A 10,983-nucleotide genomic window follows, 5' to 3' on the forward strand; every position below is an offset into this window, starting at 1 on the left:
ATGGTGGTGATGGTGATGATGGTGGTGGTGGTGGTGATGATGATGATGGTGGTGGTGGTGGTGATGATGATGATGATGGTGATGGTGGTGGTGATGATGATGGTGGTGGTGGTGGTGATGATGATGGTGGTGGTGGTGGTGATGATGGTGGTGGTGATGATGATGATGGTGATGGTGATGATGATGATGGTGATGGTGATGATGGTGGTGGTGGTGGTGGTGATGATGGTGGTGGTGATGATGATGATGATGGTGGCGGTGATGATGGTGGTGATGATGATGGTGGTGGTGGTGATGATGATGGTGGTGATGGTGATGATGATGGTGGTGGTGGTGGTGATGATGATGGTGGTGGTGGTGGTGATGATGATGGTGGTGATGGTGATGATGATGGTGGTGGTCGTGGTGATGATGATAATGATGTGGTGGTGGTGATGATGGTGATGGTGGTGGTGGTGGTGATGATGATGGTGGTGGAGATGATGATGATGATGGTGATGGTGGTGGTGAGTTTTGGCAGTTTCTGAAAGACCAAACAGATTTAATAGGGAAGTTTACAGATTTTGTCCCACCTGCTTTCTGTGTTTGGCTGCCCCAGAAGACTAGAATATAAATATTTTCATTATGTCCTGTGAAGGTTTTTTTGCTTGTTTATTTGTTTAAGAAAAGTTTTACTGGGGCACCTGGGTAGCTCAGTTGGCTGAGTGTCTGACTTTCAGTTCAGGTCATGGTCTCGCGGTTCGTGAATTTGAGCCCCGTGTCAGGCTCTGTGCTGACAGCTCAGAGCCTGGAGCCTCCTTCAGATTCTGTGTCTCCCTCTCTCTCTGCCCCTCCCCTGCTCATGCTCTGTCTCTCCCTCTCTCTCAAAAATAAATAAACATTAAAAAAATTTTTTTAAATTAAAAAAAGAAAAGCTTTACTAATGTGTTATTATTTCAGTAAAGTTATTGCAACAGGTGTAAAAGGCATACATTATCACAGGCTATAAAGTAACAAAGGAATTTTATACAATTAAAATATTACACAGACTGATGGGATTTACTGAATAACTAACAGATCCATAAAGGAAACCAAGTCTGAAATATGAAATCCAGTAGCACCTAGAGTATCTCTGAAAGTAAAACTTTTAACTGTTTCATTCTTTCCTAATATATTTTTTAACTTTCTCCCAAATACAGTGCTCTCAAACCCCAAAGATGAATGAAGGGCGTAATAAACCCTGAAACCAAAAACATATCGCCAGAAGAACTATAAACACGGACTCGGACTTAAGAGTTTTAGTTGGAACTCACTGAACTTACTGTACTTGAACCAATCCTAGGATTTCTGTGCACTGAATACTGTATATGAGGAAGGTCTCTCAATCATAAGGTTTGCCAATAGGGACAAGTTAAAAATTAGGAATATACGGTATTATTCCTATCAAATATTTTTTTCATAATTTATGTTTATAACAAAACTATAATTAAAATATTTATTATACTTGCTTATTACACATTCAGGGACAGGGCAAGGACATTTATGTGTTTGATAGTTTAGCATCCACTTTATTGTGCTTACTTATTTTTGTAAGGAACACGCAACACATACTACATCCTCCCAACATTCAAGGTAATGCAATAGCAAAATTCTCCAAAGAAAAATAACTGGAAATTGCACTAAATACTGTTTTAATTAGGAATAATTGCTATAACAAAACAAATAACATTATGCATTATTTTTCCAATGAGCTTCAGTTGGAGAAACTGAACAGCAGAAATCGATCTTTAAGATTTTGGTCATGCAAAACTGGTAATTTTCTGAGATCTGGGAGATGCGTCAGCAAAACCACAGACACAGCCTACCTTTCACCAAAATCCTGGAGAAAAGTATTTTCTGACTTTGGGGGAAAGAAGACTGAACGCTGGCTAAGATGGGACTTGCTGAAGTCTCGAGCCACCTGGGAAGCTGGCCCCAGGAATGAGAGAACCACCATCCTGGTGGCAGATGAGAAATTAGCTTTGTGTTGAGCTGCCTAATGGCTTATTTTAACAGCTGTAAAAAAAATATTTTTTTACATTTATTTATTTTTGAGAGAGAGCACAAGTCGGGGAGGGGCAGAGAGAGGGGGAGACACAGAATCTGAAGCAGGCTCCAGGTGATGAGCTGTCAGCATAGAGTCCAACACGGGGCTCAAACTCATAAGCCATGAGATCATGACCCGAGCTGAAGTTGGCCGCCCAACCGACGGAGCCACCTAGGTGCCCCTCAATGGCTTTGAATAAAAAAAAAAGTGAAATGCTTCATTGTGTTTTCTCAGAAACTAATAAAAAGATTACAGAGTCCTACACAGTTTGGAGACACAAAGTGGATGCTGAGTGACTAGAGGTCACTCCAGGTGTGGAATTTTAGAAAGTTAGTCCTTGGGGTAAATGACGCCGTTGCTCTGGCAGCAGAGAGGAGGTAGGGGACACTCTGTGATCGGCCAGTGGATAGATGAGGGTCCCAGCTGGAGGAGCGATCTTTAGTTCTAGGTTTATCTCCCACTGCTCACACCTCTGTCTTCATAAATGGTGATGTCAATAACTCGAAGTCTTCTCTCAATAGGATCTGTCGGGGGAGGCCTTGGAAAGCATATATCTTCTCACTCTCCTACTGGGACGCTGTCTCCAGAACCTTCTCATAATGGGTTTCCATGCGTAAGAATAAGGGGAAGCCAAAACAGCCTTCAAGATGTGATTGGCCCCCAAGCTTCTCTGCTTCTGCATAAAGGTTACTTAGAGTTCGAATTGTTTTTTCAAACTGCTGCCTATCAATCCGGCTCTCCTTGGTCTGGAGCTGGCAGTGTGTGGTGCTGCCGTCGTCTTGCTGAATGAATACCTTCCCAGACACTGGCGCCTGCCGCGACCTCATGGTGAGGACTGGCTGGGCCTGCCGCCTCCTCGGCCCTCCAGCGGCAGTCACACCGCCTATGTTGTCCTGTTCTGTGAATGTTTGAATGAAATTTATTCAAAGATGCGGAAACCAGGTTTCTCATCGTTTCAAGTCTCTGGGTCTAGCCAAAAATGCCAACATTTAAAATGCAGACTTTTACACAAAACAGGTCGAGGATCTCCAGATAAGTAGAAGGATCTGGGAAAAGTCACCTTTATGCCTATGCAGCAGCTGTTGGCTGGAGCCAGACGTCATGCCCTCTGGCTCGTCCCAGGCCTCCCCTGGTACCTGGCATCCCTCCATTCCCTTGCCAGTCTCTATGTGTGATACTTGATTGGGAGGATGGGACTCGAGGAGGAAACAGGAGAGAAAAGAGGAATCTTAAAGAGGGTACATGGACTGTAGAGGAATCGGAGGAAAAGGGGAGTAGGAAGAAGGAGGGGCCTGATTCCAGGAAGGTTATCAGGAGCCTCAGGTTGGCAGGTTTATCCTGATTCCAGGAAGAATCAATAGCTGAACCTGAGAAAAGAAATCCTTGTTTCATTGCCTGAAAGCTACGTGGGACCTGGCTAACCACCCATGCACAGCCAGACTTCCCTTGTAGTTGGTACACCCCAGTGGGATCAGCATCTCTTGTTGCCTGACTAGAAAAGTAACACCGTCTGTGAAGTAATAGAAAATATATATAGTGGTCTCTGCCCCTGGTTCCTGAACACAGCTCCTAAATCCATAGGAATTTTCTGGGTGATAGGAATGTCTTTTGTTCTAATGAGGCAACTCTGGATAATGAGTCTCCTGATAGCTTCAGGATGGGAGCCAGTCACCAAAAAGACCAAACCAGAATTAAAAGCTTGGAACTTCCAGTCCCTGTAGGTTTTGAAACCCTTTGGGAGGGGTGCCTGGGTGGCTCAGTGGGTTAAGCACCAGACTTCAGCTCAGGTCATGATCTCATGGTTCGTGGGTTTGAGCCCTGCATTGGGCTCTGTGCTGACAGCTCAGAGCCTAGAGCCTGCTTCAGATTCTGTGTCTCCCTCTCTCTCTGCCCCTCCCCCACTCAAGCTATCTCTCTCTCTCTCTCTCAAAAATAAATAAACATTAAAAAAGAAAGAAGAAAGAAAGAAAGAAAGAAAGAAAGAAAGAAAGAAAGAAACCCTTGGGAGCTTCCCTGGTGTAATCTGAAACTAGCCCATAACGGAAGGGCAATGAGAGACCCAAGAAAGAGGCAGGCCACGCCAGGTTAGCAGGTGGCAGTTTTAAGAAGCAAAGGGAACTTATAGGAGAGGCTAGTCTTGGGCAGCAGCAGGACAAGTGGATCCCCACACCCACCTGCCACATTTTAGGTTGAGAGAGAAAGTCCTTAACTGGAGCCAATCATGTATACTATGCAGGCGTTTTCAAAACCACATCATTACTCAAAGCTGTGTCCTTGGAGCAGCCTCTAGGAGTAGTAAAGGCAAGTGGAACCCACACTCCAAGGACAGGGGAGGGGGTGGGGACCTCTGATCACTGGGGTCCAACTTATGGGTCAACTAACAGTCACGTCTTCTTGATGACCTTCCCCAACAGGTCCCACCCTCCATTCTTCAGGAAGGGGACAGGGGCTGGAGACTGAGTTAATGATCCATGATGCCTATGTGATGAAGCCTCCATAAAAGCACTAAAAGTACAGGGTTTGGAGAGCTTCCAGGTTGGCACACCCCAACTCCATGGGGATAGCAGTTCCTGTGTTCAGGACCCTCTCAGACCACACCTCTTCACCTGGCTGTTCATCTGTATCCTTTGTCATATGCTTCATTATGTAATAAACCAGTAAGCATAAGTGTTTCCCTGAGTTCTGTGAGTGGTTCCAGCCAATGATCGAATCCGAGCAAAATGGTCATGGGAACCTCTGATTTATAGCCGAGTCAGACAGACATTGTAAGCAACCCAGGAACCCACCACTTGCCATTGGCATCTGAAGTCTCGTGGGACTAAGCCATGAACCTGTGGGGTCTGCATCTAACTCTGGTTAGTGTCAGAGCTGAATTATAGGACATCTAGGTGGTGTTGCAGAGACTTGCTCGGTGTGAGACAAGGCCATGCATCTGGCGTGAGAAGTGCGGTGCAACCATGAAGGAGAAACACAAGAGAATTTTCCTGTAGGCCTTCTCCCACTTGAGTTGTTTCACAATTTTTGGTTAAATCAACTGTTAAATATTTACATCATTATGATTACGAAAGTGTTGTTCTCACACTTGCCAAGTACCAGTTATACATCCTTTCTTGTATAACTTTTATTTTCCTTGAGTTGATGATTACCAAAGTTCAGCTGGATGCTACTGTCCAGGGCAATACGAAAAACTGAAGGGGCTGTCCAGTGGGTCAACCTCCATCTCCCAGCTGGGTGGGAAGAGATCCAGAAGACAGAAAAGAAAAGAAATAAAGACCTGGCAATGTCTGTGATATTTAAGAGCAGTACATTGGGATCAATGGTATGACAGATTAAAGGTGACTAGAAATAAAGACATCTGAGGACAACATTTATGCCGATGGCAAAACCATAGGTGTGATCCTGCAGTCAGTGGCTGGAGTAGAATGAAGGAGTTTGTTCTAGGCCATTTAGGGAGAGAAAGACTTGGAATGTGGAGAAAGTGCTACTTTCTCCCCTTCTGACTCCTTTCCCCACCATTCCACACATGTCATGGATTCCCCGTGCAATACTAAGACCCTTGCAGATGTGGGCTGGGAGGTCAGCTATGCAGGGAGGTGGAAAGGTATTGGCCGGTGCCTTGAATGGGTTTTTTTCCCAGCATGAATTTTGGCCCCAACCCTTCTTCTGTGTGAACTCAGCTCAGGAAAAACAAAGAAAACTCAGCTCAGAGGAAAGAAAGCATCTTCCCAGACCTGGACCCCCTGGAGATGCAATTAGAAAAAAGAGAGAAGTCAGTCAACATTCAGCATAATTCAGAACTCCCGTTGGATTTTGATTTAGCCTATTTGCCTGCTTGGTTCACTTTCTGTTTGGGACTCATGGGGGAATGTGGAGTCTGGGGGTTTCTCTCACTGCGATATGACCTGTCCCCAGAGGCATATCCTGGGCCAGACCTGACAGGTAGGTGGTCCACAGGAGAACCAGCAGTGGTGTGCCCATCAATAATTAACAACCACTTCCTGCGGGGGTGTGGTGGGGGGGACCTCTATCTGGTAGCTTTTGCCAACTTCTGTGGTAGAAATATTCCCACAGCTGGCTGATTTCAAGCTACCAGTGAAACCACTTACCCTGACTGTGAGGCAGGGGAAAGATGTATACAGCTGGCTCCTGCAAGGTGGTAGGAACTGGCTCCAGCACCCACTGATCTAGAAATTTCTCTGGTGTGGCGCAAAGCAACAGAGGTAACCAAGGCCTGGTAGTTTCCATGGATCACTTCCTGGTCTCAGGATCCTTTCTTCCTTTTAGCAGCTCCCAAATCTAAATTCATAGCCACCCCTGTCTCTTTGGGAGTTCCCTTTCATCATGGAGTAGCCCTTAGTCTCCCCAGCTTGCCCTCCTCCCTTGCTCCCACTAAACAAGTTCACAGGACACTCTTTGCTTAGAGATACAACTGTAAATCACTAAGAGGAAACAGAAAAAGAGCAACACTTCCAAAAACCTTACAAAGTCCTCCTCAGTTTGGGGGCCCTGGAAGCCCTCTCAGACCATTCCAGACATGTGGTGGAGCTCCCTTGATGGGGGCCAGCCGGCTCCCTCCTGTGATGGTGGGTTCCCGGCACTTTGGAGTGGTTTGTCAGGGTGGCCCCATCTGGCCTTCTTGGATGAGGCAGGGACTTCCCTACTGGACTTCCTAGAGGTCTATGAACTCATTTCTTCCTGAAGACTTGGCTCTTGGGCTCACCCCTGCAATTTCTAGAGGGGTCCCAGACTGCTCGTGCCCTCTTTGTGACTGATCTTCAGACTGCTCAGGCTGGCCCTGACCTCAGGGAAGGGTGGTTTCTTGACCTTCTTCTGAGCCAAGGGTCAGGGGCCAGGCTGAGTGATGGGAAACTGAAGGATGCTCAGAGGCGGCCATCCTGGTCTTGCTCCACTCAGGAGGTGCTATGAAAGGACACAGGCCCAATTACCAGCTTTCCTAATTTCTCCGGAAAAACCAGTACAAATCCAGGCTTTTATGTTATGTGAAACCTTTTTCTTTTTAAAGTTTATTTTGTTTATTTTGGGGGTGGGGAGGGAGAGAGAGAGAGAGAGAGAGAGAGAGAGAGAGAGAATCCTAAGTCGGCTCCATGCTGAGTGTGGACCTCCCATGACCCTTGATCATGACCTGAGGCAAAATCGAGAGTTGGACACTTAGACTGAGCAACCCAGGTGCCCCGAAACCTTCTAACTTTTAAATGTTGTAACTAATTTATAAACATACTGCTGGAGCCAAACTAGACGTCTCCGACTGGATCTTGTCTGGCAGGCTGCTGATCATGCCACCTGGTCATAAGCTCGCTCCCTGCCCTTCCTGCTCTTCTGCCCAAATCCCGTCTCTCTGACTACCCCCAGAGCAGTCCTTCGTTTATGGTTTCCTCCGGGAGGTATCATCCTGAGATTCATTGTACACCCTGGACTCCCACAGCTGGCCTTCGGAAAGGAAAATACGTGTCGTGTATTGAAAGTGATAAATCAGTTGCCTTGGCGTTTTTGCTTCATCCAGTTGTTAAGGGTTTTGGCCTGCGGGTGGGATGGGTGAATGAGCGGCTTGGGGAAATGCAGAAGCTTAGCCTCAGACTAGCCAACATGGGGGGGCGGGTGAAGAGGAACCCTGTGCTCACCAAACCTGGGCACAGGATGGAGCTAAAAGAAGCGGTTGCTAAGTGCTGTGCCCAGAAGGGCCCTGAGCGGGTGCCACCCAGAAAAGAATAACAGAGGATGAACAGGGCTGTGGTGGAAGGCCCGGGGCCCAGGGGAGCTGGGTGGCTGACAAGCAGGGGCTGGCTCCAGGTGCCACTGCCCGGTATGATCACTGCACTGATGGTGGGGGTCCCAACAGAGTACGGGTAGGGGATGTGCCAGGACTGATGGAACCTGAGCTCCCCTCCCTCCAGATGAGAGAGCCCCTCCCACAGCTCAGCTGGAGTTACCTATTTGTGAACTACCAAGAGGCAGAGAGCCAGGCCCTCGAAGCTCAGAAAGCGACAAATCCTGAATGGGTGTGTGGGCACACTCAGGGTGGGGCTCACAGTTCCCGGCGAGGCCTGTACTTGAAATCCCTTCTTCTTCAAACCTAGACAGTCACTTGGGAGGTGGTACCTTCAAATCAATGGGACTACATGGTGTCACTGGCAAATCTGCCTTACTAGTTTGGGGCATGAAATAAGGTCACGTTCCATTTCCAGAACACATCAAATGGCTAACACTGCTCCCATGATAACCTGAACCGTTTCTCCCCTGAAAACTCAGAAACAGAGGTGTCACTGTGTGTTGAACTGGCTCCGTGGCCAAGCCTGTGAGCCCTCCAAACATAGGTGATGGTGACTTCACCAGCTTCTGGGGGGTGCCCAGTGCTCTGCTTTCCTCAGGTCACGGCCATCCTGGTGGCAGAGAGCGTGTCAGTCACATGGGTGTGCAGCCAAGGCCTGTGGCCCTGACTGGGTGGCACTCCTACTGACCAATCACAGCAGGGGCTAAGGTGAGGTGACATGTGAGGTAACATGTGAAGGCAAGTCTTCTTCAGGCCTCCAGGAGGAACCTCCTCTAGGCCTTGGGAGCATGCTCACTGGGTGATTCAGCTGCCCAGTGCCCCAGAGGAGGCCTTGAACAGTGCCCTCACAGGGTAGGCTCCTAAGGCTCTCCTACCTCAAGCTCCCACCTCTGTGCTTCTCAAGCAAGGAACCCTCTCTTTTTTGGGCAACTTCCCCTGCTAACACCCTGTAGCCACCCTTCTCCACCTCCCTTTCTCCCCAGCCGGGCCTCAGACCTCCACTTAGTCCACATGAGGGAGGCCCACTTACTTCTCCAAATGCTTCCCATCTGTCACTAGAGTTCTAGAACCCATAAACCCTGGATGATTAGCATCTGAAAAAAACAGTTCTTCCTTTCCTGGGGACTACTAGGGCTCCATCTACACATCTCTGGGAGATGACAGGAACCATTCCATTCTTTGAGTGTCAGGTGAAGATTCAGTTTCATACTGAGCCAGCCTGACCTTGGATTCCTTCTTTGATGCCAGGCTGTCCAGGAGTGTCTGGCGTTGGGGCTCTGCCTTGGGTTCTGTCTATGAAAATTAGTAAAAAACCTGTAGAAAGATCCTTTCCTGAGGCCGGGGCTGCTGGCTTTCAGTGGGCCATGGGAGCTCAGGAGACGTGGGCTCTTTAGAGGGCAGCTCTCCTGTCCATGGCTGGGCAGTGTCCATTGGGCACTGGGCACATGGCATCACCACTGTGCCTTGGTGGTCCTGTCAGCAAAGAACAATATTGTAGCCGCTCTGGTGTAGAGTTCCTTGGCTTAGAGAAAGACTTGCTCCCTCCCTGGGGCCTTCTGCTAGTCTGAGGTGGCCTGGTTCCTGCACACTGTGAATGCCAGTGCTTTACTCCTTGCCCCTGCCTTCTGCAGCTCCAGAGTCACCTGGCTGTTATAGTGCACACATACACAGGGGCAGGCACGCCCACCCTCACAAACGTACTATGCATGGCCACACATGCTTATATATGTGCACATGTGCTCACACAGATGCATTCACGTATACACAGATATGGGTATATATACATGCACACAACACACACATGGGTTTGTGTGTGCATGTCTACCCATTCACATATGTAAATCATACTGTACACATGTATATGCAATGTACACACGGGCGTACACACACTCACAAACACATACACAAATATGGCCACACACATGTATACATTCAGAGATACGAATGCACATGTATGGACAGACATGGCGTTTGCATACATACTCCCATGCATACATGCTCACTCGCACACTCACATAAACACCACACATGTGCATATATTCACACACACACATACACACTTACCTGTTTACATATTGTGATATTGAGAGGTATTGTGCCATGCATTGTTCATCATAGTTTAAAGTTTTGCTTCTCTTTTAAGATGTAAATATTTTAAATATTCTTGGCAAAAAAACCCAAAACCAAAAACAGTAAATATTCTTGTAAAGGGTCACACTGGAAGCGGTTATTAGTTATTTTATTTCTTAGTTTAACTGGGAACCTGAAAGTAGGTTTTGATGAGGAGAAGGGGGACAACAACTCCGAGTCTGAAATTATGGAAGTAACATTTCCCTGGAGGCACAATTTTGTCAGGTACCCTGTCCCTGAAAGGGCATGGCTAGACCAGACAGAGTGACTTCTTTGAAGCGGAACTCCTACAGAGCTTCAGACTGTCTGATTCTGGAGGTGCCTCCAAAAGCTTTTGGTCTAAGTCCCTCACCTTAGAGAGGGAGAAACTCAAATTCATTGAGGTTAATCAAGTCTCCTAGGTTGTGTTTCCAAAATAGATCTGAATCTGTCTACTTCTCTTCCCTATGATCCATGTGCCCTGGATTTTATTCCAGGGCAAGACTGATACTTAGGTTATGTGCCCTTTCCTTAGGCCAATGTCTGCAGTCAAGGGGATCAAGGGGATGAAGAGACTAGGGCTGGCCTGGTGCCTACCCCCCCACCCCCCAGGCTGTGACTGGGAGCCCTCCACACACAATAGAATCAAAGGAAACCTAAAAAGGTTGCCTGCCTAGTCAGCATAGTTCTGTTAGCAGGAGACCAGGAGGCAGGGATGTGAGCAGACCAAAAAAAAAAACCCCAAAAAACAAAAAACAAAAAAACAAAAAAACTGATGACCATGACTGTATCTTAGCAATTGTCTAGAATGTTCGGCCTCAGAGTTTCCAACAGAAATAAACACATAGGTCAGTCGTGATGGGGGAGGGGCAGCCGAGGGGGCGAGTCCCAGTGTGAGGACTGTGTTTTGGGGGAGCAGGGATGGAGTGCAAAGTAAGAGGAGGGGTAACGGTGGTCACTCTCTGCTGAGGCTCATTAGATGCGTTACAGTTCAGATTGTCTTTAACTCTAGAGTTAGCGC

The 10,983-nt window shown here is 47.5% G+C and overlaps 1 pseudogene; it reads right to left on the reverse strand.

Annotated features, from left to right (window-relative positions):
- Positions 1-2,205: 2,205 nt before the first annotated feature.
- LOC115520573 lies at positions 2,206-10,030 on the reverse strand (annotated as a pseudogene).
- Positions 10,031-10,983: the final 953 nt, after the last annotated feature.

The sequence above is a fragment of the Lynx canadensis genome, chromosome C1 (genome assembly GCF_007474595.2).
Source record: "Lynx canadensis isolate LIC74 chromosome C1, mLynCan4.pri.v2, whole genome shotgun sequence".
NCBI classification, from domain to species: domain Eukaryota; kingdom Metazoa; phylum Chordata; class Mammalia; order Carnivora; family Felidae; genus Lynx; species Lynx canadensis.